This window comes from Rhinopithecus roxellana, chromosome 16 (genome assembly GCF_007565055.1).
Source record: "Rhinopithecus roxellana isolate Shanxi Qingling chromosome 16, ASM756505v1, whole genome shotgun sequence".
NCBI classification, from domain to species: Eukaryota; Metazoa; Chordata; class Mammalia; order Primates; family Cercopithecidae; genus Rhinopithecus; species Rhinopithecus roxellana.
The window spans coordinates 34,627,282-34,648,475 of NC_044564.1; the positions used below are offsets into that span (position 1 = coordinate 34,627,282).

General features: G+C 40.9%; 1 pseudogene; it reads left to right on the forward strand.

Annotated features, from left to right (window-relative positions):
• Positions 1 to 244: 244 nt before the first annotated feature.
• LOC104673905 lies at positions 245 to 20,980 on the forward strand (annotated as a pseudogene).
• The last annotated feature ends 214 nt before the right edge of the window (positions 20,981 to 21,194 follow it).

Genomic DNA, 21,194 nt, shown 5'->3' on the forward strand with positions numbered 1-21,194 from the left:
ATGTATGTTATAGTACCTCCAACACAAGTCATCTCCCAACTCTCCATATTGAAAAGGTTTACAGCTTCCATTACATAAATGAAACACTACAGTTTGGAAGAATAGAACAGTAAGTTTTCATCAAATGGAGTTTTACATTCTATTCAAGGATTGAGGACCGTGCTGGCCTTTTTGGAACAATCTGGCAATGCCTCAGCTACATCTCTAAAATCTGCTCAGTACTGATACAGTGGCCACTAGGGCCATGGTCCTTCAGAAGTTCTTGACTCTAGATTTCACCTTAATCAATAGAGGAGTAGTGTGTGCTCTTATTGACAGTGAATATGCTATCGATATTCTTGTCAATTAGAACTTGTCTAGGATTTGCATATTCACATTCAAATAGAAACTACCACATTTCAGCAGTGGGAGAGAAGGAGCTGAGTTACATGGGCTGGTAGCCTTTCAGAAAATTGTGTAAGGCATCTTGGCAATATTGTGGACTATGATAAGCCTGTATATAGCGGTAATACTGATAAAATGTTGTATATATTGTAGTCTTAAAGGAATGCATCAAAAATTTTATTGTGTAAGTATTGAAACTGTACATTATGTATTTAAGAGAAAGCAAATTTGAGGCTCAAGTAATAAGAGATCATATGCAGATTTAGGTCTTCTAGCAACAAAAATGGAAGACTAGAGAAAAAAATGCTATAACTTCTTGATTTCACTGTTAGTAGGTAATATCCTGATGTCTTTTCTCCATAACTGCAAGTACATTCAATCTCCACAGGCTGTTTTTATAAAAAATGCTAATTAATTTGTGTCCTTGTAATTAACTAAGGATCTATCTTAATAGATAGATCACTACAATAAAAGTGATGTACCATCTGCCCCACAGCAACAGAAGGATTTTGCTTTGTATCATAAATCAAGTTCAAAGAATATTCTTTGGTAAGATGTTAAACTGCAAACTTTTTTTTTTTGAGACACAGTCTCACTCTGTAGCCCAGGCTGGAGTACAGTGGCATGATCTCAGCTCACTGCAACCTCCGCCTTCTGGGTTCAAGCAATTCTTTTGCCTCAGCCCCCCAAGTATCTAGGATTACAGACGTACACCACCATGCTTGACAAATTTTTGCATTTTTAGTAGAGACAGGGTTTCACCATGTTGCCCAGGCTGATCTCAATCCCCCGACCTCAGGTGATCCACCCATCTCAGCCTCCCAAAGTGCTCCTCAGGTGATCCACCCATCTCAGCCTCCCAGATTACAGGCCTTAGCCACCGCGCCTGGCCATTAACTTGCAAACTTTCACGAGAGTTACCCATCTTGTTCTCTTTGTGAGACAGATATTCATATGAATTTGAGTTAATGTTATCTATGCTTTGTCGTCTATTAATGTAAAGTTTTCCAGGAAGTATTATTTGACCAGAGTCATTGTGAAACACTTATCAGAAATTATTATTACATCCTTCGAAAATAACCTCCAACATAATCTGTACTTTTGATTATTTTTCTTACTGGATACATTTTCTTACTTGATAAATTGTAGTTCTGGACATAATGTTGAGTTGAAGATGCAATGCGGTAGTTTCTTTTAGGATCATCTCTGTATTTCTAAAGTATAAAAATATTTATCATATTTCTTTATCAGTACAGAAAATAATTATTGCCAACTTGACTCTGCTGGCACATAATTTGACAATGTGTTCTTCATTTAATTTAGATTTTAGCAAAATCTAGAAGATAGGAATCCTGGCAATTGGGGTTATTTACCTCTAGGGCATTTTCCAGCTAAAAGGAGGAGTGGTTCTTTTGACAGTTGTAATGTAAAAGGGGTACAAAAGTTGGAGTCCAGGTCCCACTAAGGGAAATGTCCTATTAGCACAATCCCCACTCTCCCCCCCCGCCACTTTTATCTAAATGACAGTACCCCAACTGTAGGGAGAACTAAAAGAAAAGCAGCCCTTCCTCAGACTGCAGCCCAGCTTCCAGTGATTTGGAAGTCTAGTCTCTGAAATCGGATTGAGGTCGGCCAAGATGACAGTGCTCATAGGGACCTGATCAAAACACACGAAAATATTTTCTGGGGAGAGGTATCTCCTAGGGCTCAAATTGTGTGAACAATCTTTCAAATAAAATGTCCAACACACACTCTTGTGTACCCAAGCACATGAGGTGACAAGACAACATGAAGACTGAAAGAAATCGTAAGTAATAGACCTAGATCTGTAGGGGTTCTGAATATTGGAACTAACAGATCTAGATATTAAAATAACTATGTTTACTATAGCCAAGTAAACAAATCTAAGATAGAAAATACAGTTGAAAACTGTACAGAAATAACATAGACAATTTTTTTAAAGTACCTAGAAATATTCGAACATTAAAAAATATAACTGAAACTAAGAATTTAGTGGTTAGGTTTGACATCAGATTTAAAGGGGAATTACTATAAGAGCGGAGAGAAAAAAAAAACAGAATGAAGCATGGAGAGACAAACAGATAAAAATTACATAAGAGAGAATAATAAACCCAGAGGATGTGATGAAGGAAAAAAACGAACATGCATTTCACTGGAGTTCCAGAAAAAAAAAGGAAAGAGGAAGTGGGTCAGAATAAGTATTTGAGGAGCTTATAGCTGAAAAATTTCCAAACTGACTAAAAACATTGTCATAGCCCAGATCCTCTAAAAAGCAGAGCTTGAGGCAAAAACTTACATGTTTACTTTACTGGTAAGTGTATTCCCACAAGCATAAGAGTGGGGTAAAATGATGTGAGATAGAGAAGGATGCAGTACAGATATAGCATGTGTTATACTAACGTGGGCATACACTCATTGCAAGTCTATTACCTCGTCTTGCAACCCATCATCAGAAAAGGTATGTGAGCCACTGTTACTTCAACAATCTGGTTCTGAGGAGGAAGGAAGAGAAAACTGTCCAGGAGTTTTCCTCTCCCATTGGGTAGAACCCACTACATGGCTTGATACCTCCCACACTTCAAGGTTGTGTACACGTGAGCACCGAGTGCCTCAGCCCACTGGGAAAGTCCCAGGGCAGGACATGAAAGCACATAGCAAGTGTGTGAGATAAGCCACAGGTTGTGCTCAAGTGTGACAAGGATCAGAGAACAGCCACCACAGAGGGCAGATATGAATCTGTGTCAATAAGGTCAGCTCATAGATCTGGGGTAACACAAAAGTAAATCTTGTACAGACATCAGTCCAACCAATTCCAGAAGCTCTACAAGCCCAAAGCAGGATAGGAAAAGGTTTTCATCTAGGCACATTGGAGTAAAACGGCTGAAAATCCAAGGAAGACAGAAACTCTTAAAAAGCAGCGAGGGGGCCGGGCGCGGTGGCCCACATCTGCAATCCCAGCACTTTGGGAGGCCGAGGAGGGCGGATCACGAGGTCAGGAGATAGAGACTATCCTGGTTAACACAGTGAAACCCCGTCTCTACTAAAAATACAAAAAATTACCCGGGCGTGGTGGTGGGCACCTGTAGTCCCAGCTACTTGGGAGGCTGAGGCAGGAGAATGGCGTGAACCCGGGAGGCAGAGCTTGCAGTGAGCCGAGATCGCACCACTGCACTCCAGCCTGGGCAACAGAGTGAGACTCTGTCTCAAAAAAAAAAAAAAAAAAAAAAAAAGCAACCAGAAAGCAACCAGGGAAGGAGAGCGGGCAGAGGAGGAGTTGCACAGCGCACGCACGGTATATGTGGCTGGGGAATTCGTGTGAACGTCAGGGTGGAAGCAGGTCTGAGAGGCTCCAGCAGAAGAAGACATAGCTGCCAAAATGTTTGAGTCCATCGACAAGTTTGGCCTGGCCTTAGCTGTTGAAGGAGGCGTGGTGAACTCTAAACTCTGCCTTATATATAACGTGGATGCTGGGCACAGAGCTGTCGTCTTTGACCGATTCCGTGGAATACAGGCCATTGAGGTAGGGAAAGGGACTCACTTTCTCACCCCATGGTTACAGAAACCAGTGATCTTTGACTGCCGTTCTCAACCACGTAACGTGCCAGTCATCACTGGTAGCAAAGATTTACAGAATGTCAACATCACACTGCGCATCATCTTCCGGCCCGTGGCTAGCCAGCTTCCTCGCATCTTCACCCGCATCGGAGAGGACCATGACGAGCGTGTGCCGCCGTCCATCACGACCGAGATCCTCAAGTCAGTGGTGGCTCGTTTTGAAGGTGGAGAACTAATTACCCAGAGAGAGCTGATCTCCAGGCAGCTGAGTGATGACCTTACGGAGCGAGCAGCCACCTTTGGGCTCCTTCTGGACGACGCGTCCTTGACACATCTGACCCTCGGGAAAGAGTTCATAGGTGGAAGCCAAACGGATGGCTCAGCAGGAAGCAGAGAGGGCCAGATTTGTGGTGGAAAAGGCTGAGCAGCAGAAAAAGGCGGCCATCACCTCTGCTGAGGGTGACTTCAAGGCCGTTGAGCTGATCACCAACTCACTGGCCACCGCAGGGGACGCCCTGATCAAGCTGGGCAAGCTGGAAGCTGCGGAGGACATCGCCTACCAGTTTTTACACTCTCGGAACATCACCTACCTGCCGGCGGGGCAGTCTGTCCCCTGCAGCTGCCCCAATGAAGGCCCACCCTGCCTGCACTCCGTGGGCCAACTGGGCCACAGCCCAGATGATTCGATGATTTTCTTTTTTTCTTTTTCTTTTTCTTTTTTTTTTTTTTTGAGAGGGAGTCTCACTCTGTCCCCCAGGCTGGAGTGCAGTGGCATGATCTTGGCTCACTGCAACCTCCACCTTCCGGGTTCAAGAGATTCTCCTGCCTTAGCCTCCTGAGTAGCTGGGACTACAGGCCCGCACCACCACACCCAGCTAATTTTTTGTATTTTTAGTACGGGGGGATTTCACCATCTTGGCCAGGCTGATCTTGAACTCCTGACCTCATGGTCCACCTGCCTTGGCCTCCCAAAGTGCTGGGATTACAGGCATGAGCCACCGTGCTCTGCCATCCGGATGATTCTTAACACCACCTTCCTTCTGCCCCTACCTCAGAAATCACTGTGAAATTTCATAATTGGCTTAAAGTGAAGGAAATAAAGGCAAAATCACTTCAGATCTCTAATTAGTCTAAAACAAAAAAGGCAGCCGGAGGAAAAAAGACAGATCATCCTAAAAGGAACAACAACTGAAATGATAGCTTACTTCTCAGTAGAAGCAATGGAAGCCAGAAGACAATAACATTGCATTTTCAATATACTGAAGGAAAATAGCTGCCATAGTGACTTAGCAAACATCTACAAATATTGAAAATACTCTTTAGGAATGAAGGAGAAATAAATATTTTTTCAAGAAAAAATGGAGTGAGAATTCATCCCCAGCAAGCCCATCCTACAAGTATTAAAAGGTGTTCAGGTAAAAGGAAAATGAGCCCGTGCAGAAGGCCAGAAACAGAGGAAGAAACACGAAGCAATAAAAATAATAATTATGCTAGGGTCTTCGTTCATTTGTGCCACTGTAACGGAATATCTCAGACTGGGTAGTTTATAAAGAACAGAAATTTATTTCCTCAAAATTCTGGTGGCTGAGAAGTTCAAGATCAAGGTGCTGAGAGCCTTCATGCTGCGCCCTCACATGGCAGAAGATGGAAGGGCAAGAGAGAGTGAACCTACTCCCACCAACCCATTAATCCATTCACCTAGCTCTTCCCCCAAAGCCCCACTTCCCAAGACTGTTGAATTGAGGATTGAGTTTTCAACACAAATTATCAGGGACACATTAGAGCATAGCAACTAGTAACTCTAAATGAATTGTTAACTATATAAAACAAAAATAATGTGCAGTTTAAAATATTTATAGATATAAGACCACAACAGTATATAATTTGGGAGGGAGGTGTATGGAGTTACAGGGCTTAAAAGCCTCCTACTGGAAAAGGGTAAAAATACCAGTTGACATTAGACTTTGTCAAGTCTAATGCTTGCTAAAAATCTGCATGCTATAGTCTCTAAGCAACCACCAAAGGAAGAGTAAAAGCTGTATAATGTCCTAGCAAATAGAGATTAAAAGTAGAATTGTTAAAAATATCAATTATCGGCTGGGCATAGTGATTCACATCCATAATCCCAGCACTTTGGGAGGCCGAGGTGGGCCGATCACTTGAGGCCAGGAGTTCGAGAGCAGCCTGGCCAACGTGGTGAAATCCCATCTCTACTAAAAATACAAAAATTAGCTAGGTGTGATGGCAGGCACCTGTAGTCCCAGCTACTTGGGAGGCTGAGGCAGGAGAATCACTTGATCACAACACCACACTCCAGCCTGGCCAGCAAAGCGAAACTCTGCCAAAAAATAAAAAATAAAGGAAAGAAAAGAAAAAAGATAAATATAAAAGAGACAAGAATGGAGAGACAAAGGAGCATAGAACAGGCAGAACAAGTATACATCACATAATAATTTGGTAGATGTAAAACCAAATATGTCAATAATTATAGCAAATGTAAAGCAACTAAATGCTACCATTAAAACACAAAGAATGACAGGCTAGTTTAAAAAAATAAACCCCATGGAAAGAAAGTTTAGATTTCATCTCCTCCAAGTTATCTGTAAAACAAAACTATCTACAGCCCATCAGATATGGTTTGAATTTATAAACCATAGCAATCTCACTTATCGCTATATCCTAATTCAGATAATTTTGTTTAGATGGGGTCTCACTATGTTGCCCAGGCTAGACTCAAATTCCTGGGCTCAATCAATACCACCTCAGCCTCCCAAGAAGCTGCCACTGCACCTGGCTTCAGGTAATTCTTTTCTTTTTTCTTTTTTCAGGTAATTATTTTCTTTTCCTTTGTCTTCAAATGTTAAAGAATCCCTTCATTACTGAGCCAAAAAAAAATTGTCTTAGACATACTTTATTGAGACATAGACAATGTCTCTCTCTCTCTCATTTCATATGACAGTCCATCAGATATAGGAATATGGATACCAATTTTTCTATTTATATATCCCTAGTTTAAAAAAATAATTTTTACATCATCTTCACCATATTTTTATATCATTTATGAAAACAGCTCCTTGTACAGTTGGCCCATTGATCCAGCTTGTTAAATTATTTTCAGACTTTGCTTAAGTGAACCATCATATTGTCACTTTCTTCCATTTCATATCATAGGGAAGTGATACAAAGAGCATGCTTTCTATATTTTCATCTTATTCATTGATAAAAACATTGAATAGAACATATCTGATGACTGTGCTTCAGAGCAGGCTTTGGAGAACTTTTTCTAAACTGACCTTGATCCATGAATCAACATTCTGAAGGTATGCAGTTTTAAACATTAATAAATTTGCCTGTGTAGCCAGTTCACCTTCCTCCAACTTGTCCATGAGAGGCCTTGAGATGTCTTGAGTTGGCATAAGAGTCCTTGTTAGATGCCTTGCTTAAATTCAAATACCTGGCTGGGCACGGTAGCTCATGCCTGTAACCCCAGCACTTTGGGAAACCAGGGCGGGTCTCTCAAAAATAAATAAATAAATAAATTCAAATACCTTGGGTCTGCTTCTCAAACTAGATGTGACAATCTCGGAAGCGAGCACACATCTCCTTTCCATTTGCTTATGGGGACAGAAAGTCAACTATAAACAATATGCAAGTCTGCCGACTTAGGTTAGAAAAAGTATGATAATCCAGTACCTCATCCATCTGCGGGCACTGAAGCTGCTAAACATCACTTTTTCTTTTTTGAGATGGAGTCTCGCTCTGTTACCCAGGCTGGAGTGCAATGGCGCAGTCTTGGCTCACTACACCCTCTGTCTCCCAGGTTCAAGCAATTCTCCTACCTCCGTCTCCCAGGTTCAAGCAATTCTCCTACCTCCGTCTCCCAGGTTCAAGCAATTCTCCTACCTCCGTCTCCCAGGTTCAAGCAATTCTCCTACCTCCGTCTCCCAGGTTCAAGCAATTCTCCTACCTCTGTCTCCCAGGTTCAAGCAATTCTCCTGCCTCAGCCTCCCAAAGTAGCTGGGACTACAGGCACGTGCCACCACTCCTGGCTAATTTTTGTATTTTTAGCAGAGACGGGGTTTCACTATGTTGGCCAGGCTGTTCTCAAACTCCTGATCTTGTAATTTGCCCTCCTCGGCCTCCCAAAGTGCTAGGATTACAAGCGTGAGCCACCGCGCCTGGCCTAGACATGACTTTTTAAAGAAAATGCCACAGTGGAACACACTGGACCTTTGAACCCCTGGAGAAATTCAATGGGTTCCAAAGCATGAATAATAAGTAAAACTAGTAATAGCCTTTAGAAACCCCAGGGGCCATAGTCAAGGTAGAGTGTACTTCAAAAAGTTACAAACTGGTTCATCTGAGGCTCAGAGGGCACTGGTCTCAGAGAACTGAGTTGAAGATGCTCCCTGAACCAGAACTCTGATGTCCTTCTTAGTAAATTGGAATCATGACAGTGGACTTCTTTCCTAGAGGAGCTGCATGAGTTAGGATACTTTCTGCTGTACGTAACAAAAACTGACTCAAACTGGCTTAGACAATAAACAAGTTCATTATTTCACCAAATCAAACTCCAAGAGGCAGAGCAGGCTTCAGGCTTGGTGGATTCAGTAGCACAATTCTGCCATTGGCAGCCCAGGAATATTCTTCATCATTCCAATGTGGGAGAGAAATAGAATTACTAAAATTGATTTAGACTATTTTCTGGGGTTGAATGGATGTTGGTGAGTCAACCACCAACAGAAGAGTTTTTGAACATTGAATGTAGAATAGAACTCCTAGTTCTAAGCTAGGATTTCTTTCCTGGCTTTTAGGGTAGTGTCAACCCTAAGGCAATACGATTGAAGGCAAGGATATAAACTAGCTGACCTAAGAATACACCCAAAGGGATGTAACTTTATCCCTAGGAACAAACCTCTACACAGTCCTATAATCTTCTCCAACACAGTGGTAACGCAGTTCTTGAATTCTAAACAGAGGTCTGGGACTCAAGTGGGGAAACATTTGTTCCGTGAATACCATGTGTATGGAAACCTTTCTTTTCTTCTGGAAGTTTGAGGCAGAAAATCAAGATGGGAAAAACACCCAGGTACCTTTCTAGTTGGAAACCAACCTAGACTAATTTTAAAAAATGGTAAAACAGAAACTGAATGATTTTATTGGCTGTTCAATAATGGATTTAGTGAAGAGAAGCTGGAACTAATGAATAAACTAAGGAATAGGATATTGCTTTCATTAACTAATGCTACCTCTACCTTTGATCAGGAAGGTATAAGAGGTGGCTATGAACTCTGAGCAATAATCTTTTTCTTTATTTCTTAGTGATTGAAGTGTTTTTAAAAACAGGATTTTTTTTTTCTTTGAGACAGCGTCTCACTCTGTCGCCCCCAACTGGAGTGCAGTGGTACGATCTCGGCTCACCACAACTTCCGCCTCCCAGGCTCAACAGATTCTCCTGCCTCAGCCTTCCAAGTAGCTGGGATTACAGGCACGTGCCACTACTGACTGGCTAATTTTTGTATTTTTAGTAGAGACGGGGTTTCACCATGTTGGCCAGGCTGGTCTCCAACTCCTGACCTCAAGTAATCCACCCGCCTCAGCCTCCCAAAATGCTGGGATTACAGGCATGAGCTGCCATGCCTGGCCAGAGAAATATTTTTGACAGCTCAATTTATCGTATATACTAAATTTACAGTGCATGCTAAGAAGAGAAATGTTAATTACCAAAAATGAAACTGATTTTTACCATAGAATGATTTCAGTGTTCTTAGACATATACATTTGTCTTCGTCATATGGGTTGCTCTTTCAGAGATGAGCATTGAAAAGAGAATTCCGTTTCTAGAGTAAGATGAATGTATAACTTCTATTGACTTCAAGGATTACAATTGCCTCCAGTTGAAGCAATTCTCATTCAAGCCACGTATTTTCTGTCTAGTCTCCCTACCTTTGGATAGCATATAAATTTCTAAGAAATAGACAGGGAGAATGATGGATTTGCATGCAAATGTTGGTATTTATTCCAAATTTAGCCATCCCATACAAGGACACTATGTCAAGAGCTGATGAAACATATTTGAATAATGGAATCTTGGGTTAGAGAAGACCACATCTCTGATGTTTGCATTGCGTTCTATAAATAACTGCAAGTTAATATTGTGCAAATTAACATTTTAATGCAAATATTTCAATGAAACTTTCAGATTCAGCCTCCTGTGTATTAATTTAGCTGACTATCCCTTAGAGACTTCATAATTTATTAATTTGTTCAGAAAATTTGATATGTGCCAGGTGCACTGCTTTAGGTATTGGGGGTATGGCAGTGAACAAGATGGGCACAGTCCTAGTCTTTGTGGTCATTACATTCTTGGACATTATATTCATGAAATAACCAATTAATCAAATGAACAAGATGATTTCCAAAAGTGATAAGGCAGTGAGACAGGGTGATATAAAAGACAGTGATGTAGGAGTGTAATATGAGCTGGTCAAAGAAAGTGTTTGAGGAGGTGATATTTGAGTAGAAACTGAAATAACGCATGGGAGGCAGCCAAGTGCACAAAATCTTTATTTACTCCAAGAGAAATAATATATGCAAAAGAACTCTGCAGCACTAGCACAATGCCTTCTTCCTTATAGCTGGTTGGTGCTCCAAAACTTGCTTACTTGAAAAACTGTCACATTTACAATAAAATACTTAGGACTGTAGAAATTAATTTGTCATGAAAAAATATGGACAAATTTAACACCTGCTCCAGGATGCTATAGTCTGACGTCTTTATTGGGGGTCACTAAGGATTTAAAGAAGAAGAAGGAATTGCTAACTTCTATTTCCTATTTTACTAGTCAATTTTTTTTTTTTTTTTGAGACAGAGTCTCCCACTCTCACCCAGGCTGGGGTGCAGTGGTGAGATCTCGGCTCACTGCAAGCTCCGCCTCCCAGGTTCACGCCATTCTCCTGCCTCAGCCTCCCGAGTAACTGGGACTACAGGTGCCCGCCACCACGCCCGACTAATTTTTTGTATTTTTCAATAGAAACGGGGTTTCACCATGTTAGCCAGGATGGTCTCGATCTCATGACCTTGTGATCCGCCCACCTTGGCCTCCCAAAGTGCTGGGATTACAGGCATGAGCCACCGTGCCTGGCCTAGTCAATTTTAATTACTGTAGCCTCATTAGATACCCTTTGTGCAAATGTGAGTGTCTTTGCCTGCTTTCTGGTTTGATTTTAAGTTGGGATAGAAGTTACTTAACAATAACAAGAGTTGGCAGTAGCTGATCTTTCCCAGGTCCCAGACACACATCCATTTGCAAAACATATCCATTTATTCCCACTATATATGTGAACTTGGCATACAGTCAAAAACAGAAGCACACGTGCTATTGTCCAGAATGTTTTCTGAATATTCATTATTTACCAGAAGTATTTTCCGAATACTTGTTATTTAACTCCTGAATTAACAAGGCTGTGAAGGGAAGCAAAATTGATTTAAAAAAGGAGCGAGAAGCTGGGCGCGGTGGCTCACGCCTGTACTCCCAGCACTTTGGGAGGCCGAGGTGGGCAGATCACCTGAGGTCGGAAGTTTGAGACCAGCCTGGCCAACATGGTGAAACCCCATCTCTACTAAAAATGCAAAAATTAGCCAGGAATGGTGGCAGGTGCCTGTAATCCCAGCTACTCGGGAGGCTGAGGCAAGTTCATCGCTTGAACCCTGGAGGAGGAGGTTGCAGTGAGCTGAGATCATGCCGTTGCACTCCATCCTGGAGGACAAGAGTGAGATGTCGTCTCAAAAAAGAGAGAGAGAGAGAGAAAGAGGAGATACCACATGATCTGGGGTATCTAGGTCATTTAATAAACAAGGGAAAAATATAATGAGGATGATTAAGACATGAGAGGAGCTTCTAAAAGGACTTAACTATCAAAGGATTGAGACAGGCCTCTGGAGAAATCTGATGACGTCTTTTAAGTATTTTTGCAAAAATACTTGTGCTGCCAATGTTAATTATGAAGAATGTCGTCTCCTACTATCCTGCAAAAATCAATACTTGTTTTATTCTTTATTTATTCTGTGATTTGACACTTAGTTGAAATTATAATCTTAATTTTATCCAACTAAGATAAAGTTTTTACATTCCTTAATTTTATAATTCAAGATAAACTTCCAATTGAACCTTTTTTTCACTATTTCTATGAAAGTTTTGTTCCCATTCCAACTTGTCTCACTTTTAAAAGTAGATGGTGGCCGGGCGCGGTGGCTCAAGCCTGTAATCCCAGCACTTTGGGAGGCCGAGACGGGTGGATCACGAGGTCAGTAGATCAAGACCATCCTGGTCTACACGGTGAAACCCCGTCTCTACTAAAAAATACAAAAAACTAGCCGGGCGAGATGGCGGGCGCCTGTAGTCCCAGCTACCGGGGAGGCTGAGGCAGGAGAATGGCGTAAACCCGGGAGGCGGAGCTTGCAGTGAGCCGAGATCGCGCCACTGCACTCCAGCCTGGGCGACAGAGCGAGACTCCGTCTCAAAAAAAAAAAAAAAAAGTAGATGGTGCATTTGCATGCCTAAAGAATAATAATACCAACTCTGATTCAGGCCTATTGCTCTGTATAGCATGCTGGCATTCATTAACCAAGCCAGAAAAACGTCAATGTAATGCATCAAGAGGGAAATTACGATTAAACCACAGCTAGTTTTTCTTACCCCTTCAAGGAACTGTCTGGATGAATAGCTGCTTTTCTTTTCTCTTTTTAGAGATAGGGTCTCACTATGATGCCCTGACTGACTTCTAGACTCAAGGGATTCTCCTATCTCAGCCTCCCGAGTCACTGGGACTGCAGGTACACACCACCACACAGGCTTACGGCTGCTTTTCTATGCCCCAAAGCTCTAAATCCTAGGCTTTTTCCTTCAATGACCCTATACTCCAAAAGAGACGTGGAATGGAAGACACTGGAACTGCTGGTTGTTTCAAAGCAATGAGTTTTTTTTTTTTTTTTTTGGAAACAGTCTCACTCTGTTGCCCAAGCTGGAGTGCAGTGGCGCTATCTCGACTCACTGCAACCTCCACCTGCCTCCTGGTTTCAAGCGGTTCTCCCACCTCAGCATCCCCAGTGGCTGGGACTACAGGTGTGCACCATCACACCCGGCTAATTTTTTGTATTTTTAGTAGAGATGGGGTGTCACCATGTTGGCCAGGCTGGTTGCAAACTCCTCACCTCAAGTGATCCACCCACCTAGGCCTCCCAAAGTGCTAAGATTACAGGCATGAGCCACCGCTCCCGGCCAGCAACAAGCTTTTTATTCCTGGTCCCTGTCACATTCCCTTGGCACTGTTCCACACTCTAATTTTTTCCCTTTTTTACACATGCTCATAGCTGGACCTGTTGGTTTAATTATTATTTTATTATTCCTATGTTCATTTAATTTATTGCTTTCAATGTTGTTGCTTTGTATATTGTCTAGTTTTTACTGTTTTATTTTATTATATAAGCAGTTTATTTTATTCTGCCTTTTACTTATCTTTGATTTTAAAATTTTAAACTTATACTCATCTTTTACCATGTCTTATTTATTTCTATCTCTTCTGTTTCTTATATTTGGTTATACATCTCTTTTTTCTTGCCATCTTGGCTTTTTAGCATGTTGAGGAGACCTACTCAGAACCCCAGAGTTTGTATGAAGATTATTTTAAGCTGAAAATATTTGAAATCCAACAAATGCAAAAAGAAGCGTTCTCAGATCTTCCCTTATCTGACTAAAAGCAGCAATTTCTGGGGCTCCCAGAAATCCCCTCTCTTCGGGGGAGGCTTCCATAAATCCCCTCTCTGGGAGGGAGTTTCATGGCCCTGAGGAAAACGAAAGGCTACTTGCACCTACGTAAACCAACATTATCACAAACTTACCCAAGGACACATGGGTAATCAGGGTCAGACTCAAAACCAGTACCCTTAACACTACCTACCCTGAGGCTACCCCTGTTCCACACTGCAATTCCATTTCCCAGTCATGGGTGAGGAGCTGCACTGTGGATATCACCACAAGAACTTAACCCAGCCTGGAGCCACAGGCAAGGACAGAGTGCTTCATGGTTTCTTTCCCACTCCCACCAGCTTCTAGAACACCCAAGCTGGGGGCATCTTTGTCATTTTCAACTAGAAGTAGACTTAATTCTCTCCAGCTTCAAAACATACCCAACCTGAAAGTCTGCTCCCTGCGGTATGTTCCCATCGGATAAACCCACCCATCCAACCCTAGTAAAGGTGTAGGACTGGGGACATGGGGAGGGTGATAATTTGGCAGTTTTTCTCTCCTTTCCCAGTGTCTTATAGCTGAAATATGTATATATATATATTTTGGAGGCCCTAGAAAGTGGCTGAGGAAGAAGTGGGTTTTTGTCTCTAAGGCCACTAAGTAGTGTTAAAACTCGGAGTAAGATAATTCAGCCAGGTGCAGGGGCTCATGCCTATAATCCCAGCACTTGGGGAGGCCGAGGTGGGTGGATCACTTGAGGTCAGGAGTTCAAGACCAGTCTGGCCAACATGGTGAAATCCTGTCTCTATTAAAAATACAAAAATTAGCCAGGCTTATGGTGGCGTGTGCCTGTCATCCCAGCTACTTGGGAGGCTGAGGCAGGAGAATTGCTTGAACCCAGGAGGCGGAGGCGGCAGCGAAGCAAGATGACGTCACTGCACTCCAGCCTGGGCGACAGAGTGAGGCTCCATCTCAAAAATAAAAATAAAAGGTTATTCAAAGGAGGTAGAGCAGTATGTCCAACACAAAAAGCTAGGATCTCATGTCATCGCTTCCCTAACATGACTTTCACCAAATGCTCCCCCTTTCATCAAGTCTGTTTTTGAGTTTTTCTCCATGCACAACCTTCCCAGTTTTCCCCTCTAGGAGCAGTGGTGAGAAGAGCTGAGCTGCAGATGAACTCCTCACCCCAGGAGGGTTTTACCATGGAAGGAGCTGCTTTTCTAGATTTCTCCTACACGTAACACACAGATCTCTCATTAACCGGGTAGGGCCTATTTAGGACCCAACACTCCAGTATGAATAAAGCATTGCTCTCGCTCCATGCATTAAAAAAAATCATTTATCCAATCCAGTAAGCCCTTTGATTCTTTCTGGATTTACTGAAGATAAAAATGAGTGGCAGAGATAAACCTTGGTCAGTCATGCTAATGTCACTGAATTTGACTTTTGATATCTGAGATCTTGTGACTCTGTAATAGTAATATTACAATTCCCCGATGATCCCGACTCAATTCCCCAATGAATGAAAATGCTGTCAGTATTTATATCCTGCTGATCTACACACAGATTTTTAGGCATCAGACCTTGATTTCAGAGTCTTTTAAGCTCTATTTTACAGGAGAAGACCTGGTAGGAGTAAAAATAAGTACATGAAAGCCAGAATGCCTGGTTGAAAATTTCTCCTCTCAATTTAGGTCCTGTTACTTAATCTCTATAAAATGGAGATAATGACACTTAATCCCAGTGAATCTTAAATAAATATATGTAAAATGTCTGGCCTTCAACAAGCTTTAGTTTATTAAATGATTTTCACTCCTAAAATCAAATGAATTCTTGTTTTGATGATGCTATTGCCAAGATTGCAGCCACAAAAATTCTAAATTATAAGAATTATCTCCATAGGCCAGGTGCGGTGGCTCACACCTGTAATCCTAGCACTTTGGGAGGCCGAGGTGGGTGGATCGCTTGTGGTCAGGAGTTTGAGACCAGCCTGGCCAACATGGAGAAACCTCGTCTCTACTAAAAATACAAAAATTATCCAGGAGTGGTAGGGCACGCCTGTCATCCCAGCTACTAGGGAGGCTGAGGCAGGAGAATGCTTGAACCCAGACGGCAGAGGGTGCAGTGAGCCCAGAGCTCAGATTGCGTGACTGCCCTGCAGCCTGGGCGACAAAGTAAGACTCTGTTTAAAAAAAAAAAAAAAAAAAGAATTATCTCCATGGGAGTCATCTTTAAGTGATATGATAGATATATAAATTCCTGAAGAAACTAACCAGCCAATTTTATTTATAATCTTTGTATTGAGTCTACATGCCCCTCAATCAACCACTCCGTTTCTCTGTTTCTTTATAGCAAAATTTCTCCAAGGGCTACCTCTACTCATTACATCCTGTTCTTTCTTGACATCTTTTGTCTGTTTTAGAACATTCTTGGCTATGGTCTAGTTTGCTTCTTCCTCTTCACTCTTTCCTTCATCTGGACCGTGAGAAAGGGCTTTTGATCTGACAGTGCTATTTCCCAAGTCCCAGGCTGGGATGGAGAAGGTGGTGGTTGTCAAACTATCAGAGCTTGTGAAAACACAAATCGCTGGCCCCACTCCCAGAGTTTCTGATTCAGTATAGCTGAGGTGGGGCCCCAATTTCTAACAAGTTCCTAGGTGAGGCTGATGATACTGGAATATATTTTGAGGACCACTAGAATAAGGAGTTCGGGACTCTCTTGCTCTCACATAAGTGAAATTCTCCAACCTCGCTTTATCAATAACACAGATATCATTTTGATGTTTCATCTGCTGCTTCTACCATTTTATACCTGAAATGATTCAGAATTCAGGAAAGAAAGACAGGTGCTGTATACTGAATGCCTCAAAAGCCCAACAGCTGACATTTATTACTTACCATGTGCCATTTGATGTCCTAAGCGTTTTATGTAGTCTATCTCACTTAATCCTCACCAAAGCCCTAATATCATTTCACCTTTCAGTAAAGAAATTAAGATACTACTGGGGGTGGTAGCTCATACCTGTAATCCCAGCATTTTTGGAGGTTGAGATGGGAGGATCACTTGAACCCAAGAGTTTGAGATCAGCCTGGACAATATAAGGAGACCCTATCGCTACAGAAAAAAAAAAATAATAATAATACCTGGTCATAGTAGCATGCACCTGTAGTCCCAGATACTTGGAAGACTGATGTGGGAGGATCACTTGAGCCCAGGAGGTCAAGGCTACAATGAGCCATGATCATGCCACTGTACTCCAGCCTGGGCATAAGAGTCTCAAAAAAAGAAATTAAGACACCAAAATATTAAACAATTGTCCAGGCCACTCAGTTCTGGAGACATAATTGGAATCAAGGGAGTATGATGTCAAGATGGTGGTTTTAACCCCTAGGATATGCTATCTTGTGTGTGGAAATATGAAAGTCATCTGAGTATGTATCTATGTTCAGTGCAGCCACCCATCTTCCCATGCAATGATTCATGACCTGTGTTTACCCTCGTTAATGTGGCATAAACTGCTCTCCCAAGGCATCACAGTCAGCTATAGAAGTAGCTACAAAGAATGTTAACGCCGCAGTCTAAACTGCTCTAAGTTGAGCAAATTCAGAACAAATACCAGAAAAGCAATTTATATTTTTAGATTTTTCTTATTAATAAGATGTTAAATTTCTTATTCTATAAACATTTATTGAACACTACAATTTGCCACGCAGTTGGGGGATTTCAGAGCACCTAATAAACAGCACACTTCCCCATCCCCAAAGTTTTGAATCAATTGAGAAATAGGCAATATATTAGTTTGCTAGGGCTGCTGTAATTGAGACACACAAAGAAGCAAGAAAATGTGACAGTTAAAAAAGTGGACTCACAGATGGAAAAGGTGTTGGAACTAGCAGACAAGGACTTTAAAATAACAGTAGTATATATGTTTAGAAGATTGAGGTGCAGGGAGGTGAACAATATGTAGGTAGGGAATTTCATTCCAGGAATAGAAACTACAGAAAAGATGCAATGGAAATGCTAGCAGTGAAAAAATACAATAGTAGAAATGAAGATGTAATCAGTTGGGCTTAATAGCTGACTTGATACGAGTGGAAGAAATGATCAGGGAACTTGAATACGAAGTGTCTAAAATGAAATGTAAAGAGAAAAATGGGCCGGGCGCAGTGGCTCAAGGCTGTAATCCCAGCACTTTGGGAGGCCGAGATGGGTGGATCACGAGGTCAGGAGATCGAGACCATCCTGGCTAACACGGTGAAACCCCGTCTCTACTAAAAAATACAAAAAACTAGCCGGGCGAGGTGGCGGGTGCCTGTAGTCCCAGCTACTCAGGAGGCGGAGGCAGGAGAATGGTGTAAACCCGGGAGGCAGAGCTTGCAGTGAGCTGAGATCCGGCCACTGCACTCCAGCCTGGGCAACAGAGCGAGACTCCATCTCAAAACAAACAAAAAACAAAAAACAAAAAAAAGAAAAATGAATGAAAAAACTGAACAAATCTTTGAAACTTACAGGTCATAATCAAATCATCTAATAGATTTGTAATTAGAGCCAAAGAGGAACAGGAAGGGGAGAATGGGGAAGGAAAAATACTTGAAGAAATAATGGCCAAGAATTTTGCAAAATTGATGGGGGCTGAGCATAATGGTGGCGACTCAGATCTAGAATCTTAAACAGGGATATAATGACAACAGTTTTGGCTGACGTCTCATCAGGAGGAATGGAGATGAGCAAACAATGGAACAGCATTTTTAAATGCTGAAAGAAAAAAAAAGCTGAACCTAGAAGTCCATATACAGTGAAAATATCCTTCAAAAATTAAGGCCAAATAGATAAATTTATAAACAAAAGTGGAAAGAATTTATCCCCAGACTGGTGCCATAAGACATGCTAGGGGAAGTTTTTAGGTTGAAGGACAGTGAGGTCACATGGAAGATCAAATCTGCAATAAGAAATGAAGGATATCAGAAAAAGGAAATAAGTACATAAACATTTTTAAAACCTTTTAATTTTGGATTTAACAGTATCACACATTTTTTTCATTTCTAGAAAAGATGACTGATTTTTAAAGTAAAAATAATATGAACATATCAATATATCATGGGGGCTTTTAACATACAATGTAATGTGGGGTTTATAATACATGACAATAAGAGGATGAAGGATGAGAGGGAGGAAAATTCAATTATACAATTGTAAGGTTCTTACATTGTTTGTGGTCATTTAATATTATTTAAGACTGGGCGTGGTGGCTCATGCCTGTAATTCCAGCTACTCCAGAGGCTGAGGCACAAGCATCGCTCGAACTCGGGAGATGGAGGTTGCAGTGAGCCGAGATCGCACCACTGCACTCCAGCCTGGGCAACAGATTGAGACTTTGTCTCAAAAAAAAGAAAAAAATATATTATTTGAAGGTAGATGTAAGCTAAAGATGTGTACTATAATCTCTAAATAAATGATTATAAAAATAAAAATATATATTTATAGATGACCCTTGAACAGTTCAAAGATTGGGGGTGCCGACCCCTGTGCAGTAAAAAATCTGCACATAACTTTTGACTCACCCAAAACTTAACTACTAATAGCCTACCATTGACTGGAAGCCTTACCATTAACATAAATAGTTGATTAACACATAGACTAGTGTCTACATATATTTTGTGCATTTGTGAGACACAACTTTTTCTGAATTTTTTTGGTATATAGGTTATATAGTTTGTCTGCAAGTTTTTTCAAATTGTTGCAAATCTCCAAAAATTTTTCCAACAAATTTATTTTTAAAAATCCACATATAAGTGGACCCATGCAGCTTAAACCCACATTGTTCAAGGGTCAACTATACATATACATGAAGTGGAGGTGACAAATGGAGCTCCAAAAACAAAAACTGATTAGCTCAAAAGAAGACAGGAAAAAATAAAAAAGACAGAAGAACAAAGAACACATGAGGCAAACAGAAAACAAATAGCAACGGTAGACTCAAGCCCAATCACATTCATCCTTACATTGAATGTAAAAACTAAACCCTCCAATTGTAAGATAAAGATGAACTGACTGGATTTTTAAAAATGTTCTAACATTGTCAGGATGCAGTGGCTCACATCTATAATTCTAGTAGTTTGGGAGACTGAGTTGGGAGGGTTACTTGAGGCCAGAAATTTGGGACTAACCTGGGCAGCATAGTGAGATCCCGTTTCTAAAAAAACAGAAAGAAAATACAGGATATGAAAACCACCAGACTATATTTTCCTAAGCACATCAATCCAATTCTTAGGTATTACTCAAGAGAAATGAAAACTTATGTCCACAAACTACTGTACAATAATGTTTGTAGCCGGCTTATTCATAATAGCTAAGAACTGTAGGGAAAAAAATCCCAAATGTCCACCAAAAGGAGAAAGGATAAAGAAATTGTAGTATAGTCAGACAATGGAACACTACTTATCAGTAAGAAAGGATTGAACTACTGGCACATGCAGAAACCTGGACGAATCTCAAAAACATGCTGAGTAAAAGCAGCCAAACAAGAAAGAGTGTATACTAAGATGGTTCCTTTATATGAAGTTCTGGCGGAGGCAAATGTGAATTTACTGTGATAGAAATCTGAACCTACAATTTCTGGGAGTAGGCAGGAATTGACTGAAGGAGGCACACAGGAACTCTCTGGGGTGATGGGAATATTTTGTATATTAATATGGGTATGGGTGGCATGTAAGGTTAATTGTGTTTATGCATTTGTGAAAATGCTTCAATTTGTGGGCTTAAGATTCATATATTTAACTCAATGTAAATTATTCCTCACCTAAGAAAATTAAAGGAAAACATATAAATTATAATTAATCAATACCATGTTTTTAAATAAAAATACTTAAAAATAAAGCAGAACTTCTAATTTTTAGTTATTTAATTTAAAAAAAGCTGTACTTGGGGCATTTATGTCAGGGATGGCGTGAATTTTTTTTAACTATCTCTGCCTTTATAAAAATTGATATTGGTGTATTGATTATTGGTACATTCTGATTTTTACTTCTGAAATTTGGTAATTTACATTTCCTAGAAAAACAATTTATTGAGGGGAGAGCAATATCTGCACTTAAATCACAAGGCAATTGTTTCTCTCTCTCTCTCTCTCTTTGTGTGCCTCACAGGAAGATCAGCTGTTCCCAATTCCATTATGCTTTCAGAAGCAAGCAGGGAACTGCGAACAATCTAACCCTGGAATCATATCACTTGTCCCTGGGCTCAACAGTTATCCTGTCTGGATTAGTTAATTATGGATAAGTAAGTTAACTGTCATTCCAGTTTGCCTCAGATAGTCCTAATTATCATCAACCATCCTTGTAATAATTATGAAGTGAGTGCCTGTCATTCTCAAACACGTCTTAGTTTGGATGATAAATCATGTGGTCATCTTAAGAAATCACTTAAGAAACCTTAAGTGATTTATTGCTCTTACATGATATTAGATAGAAAAAACAGATACTG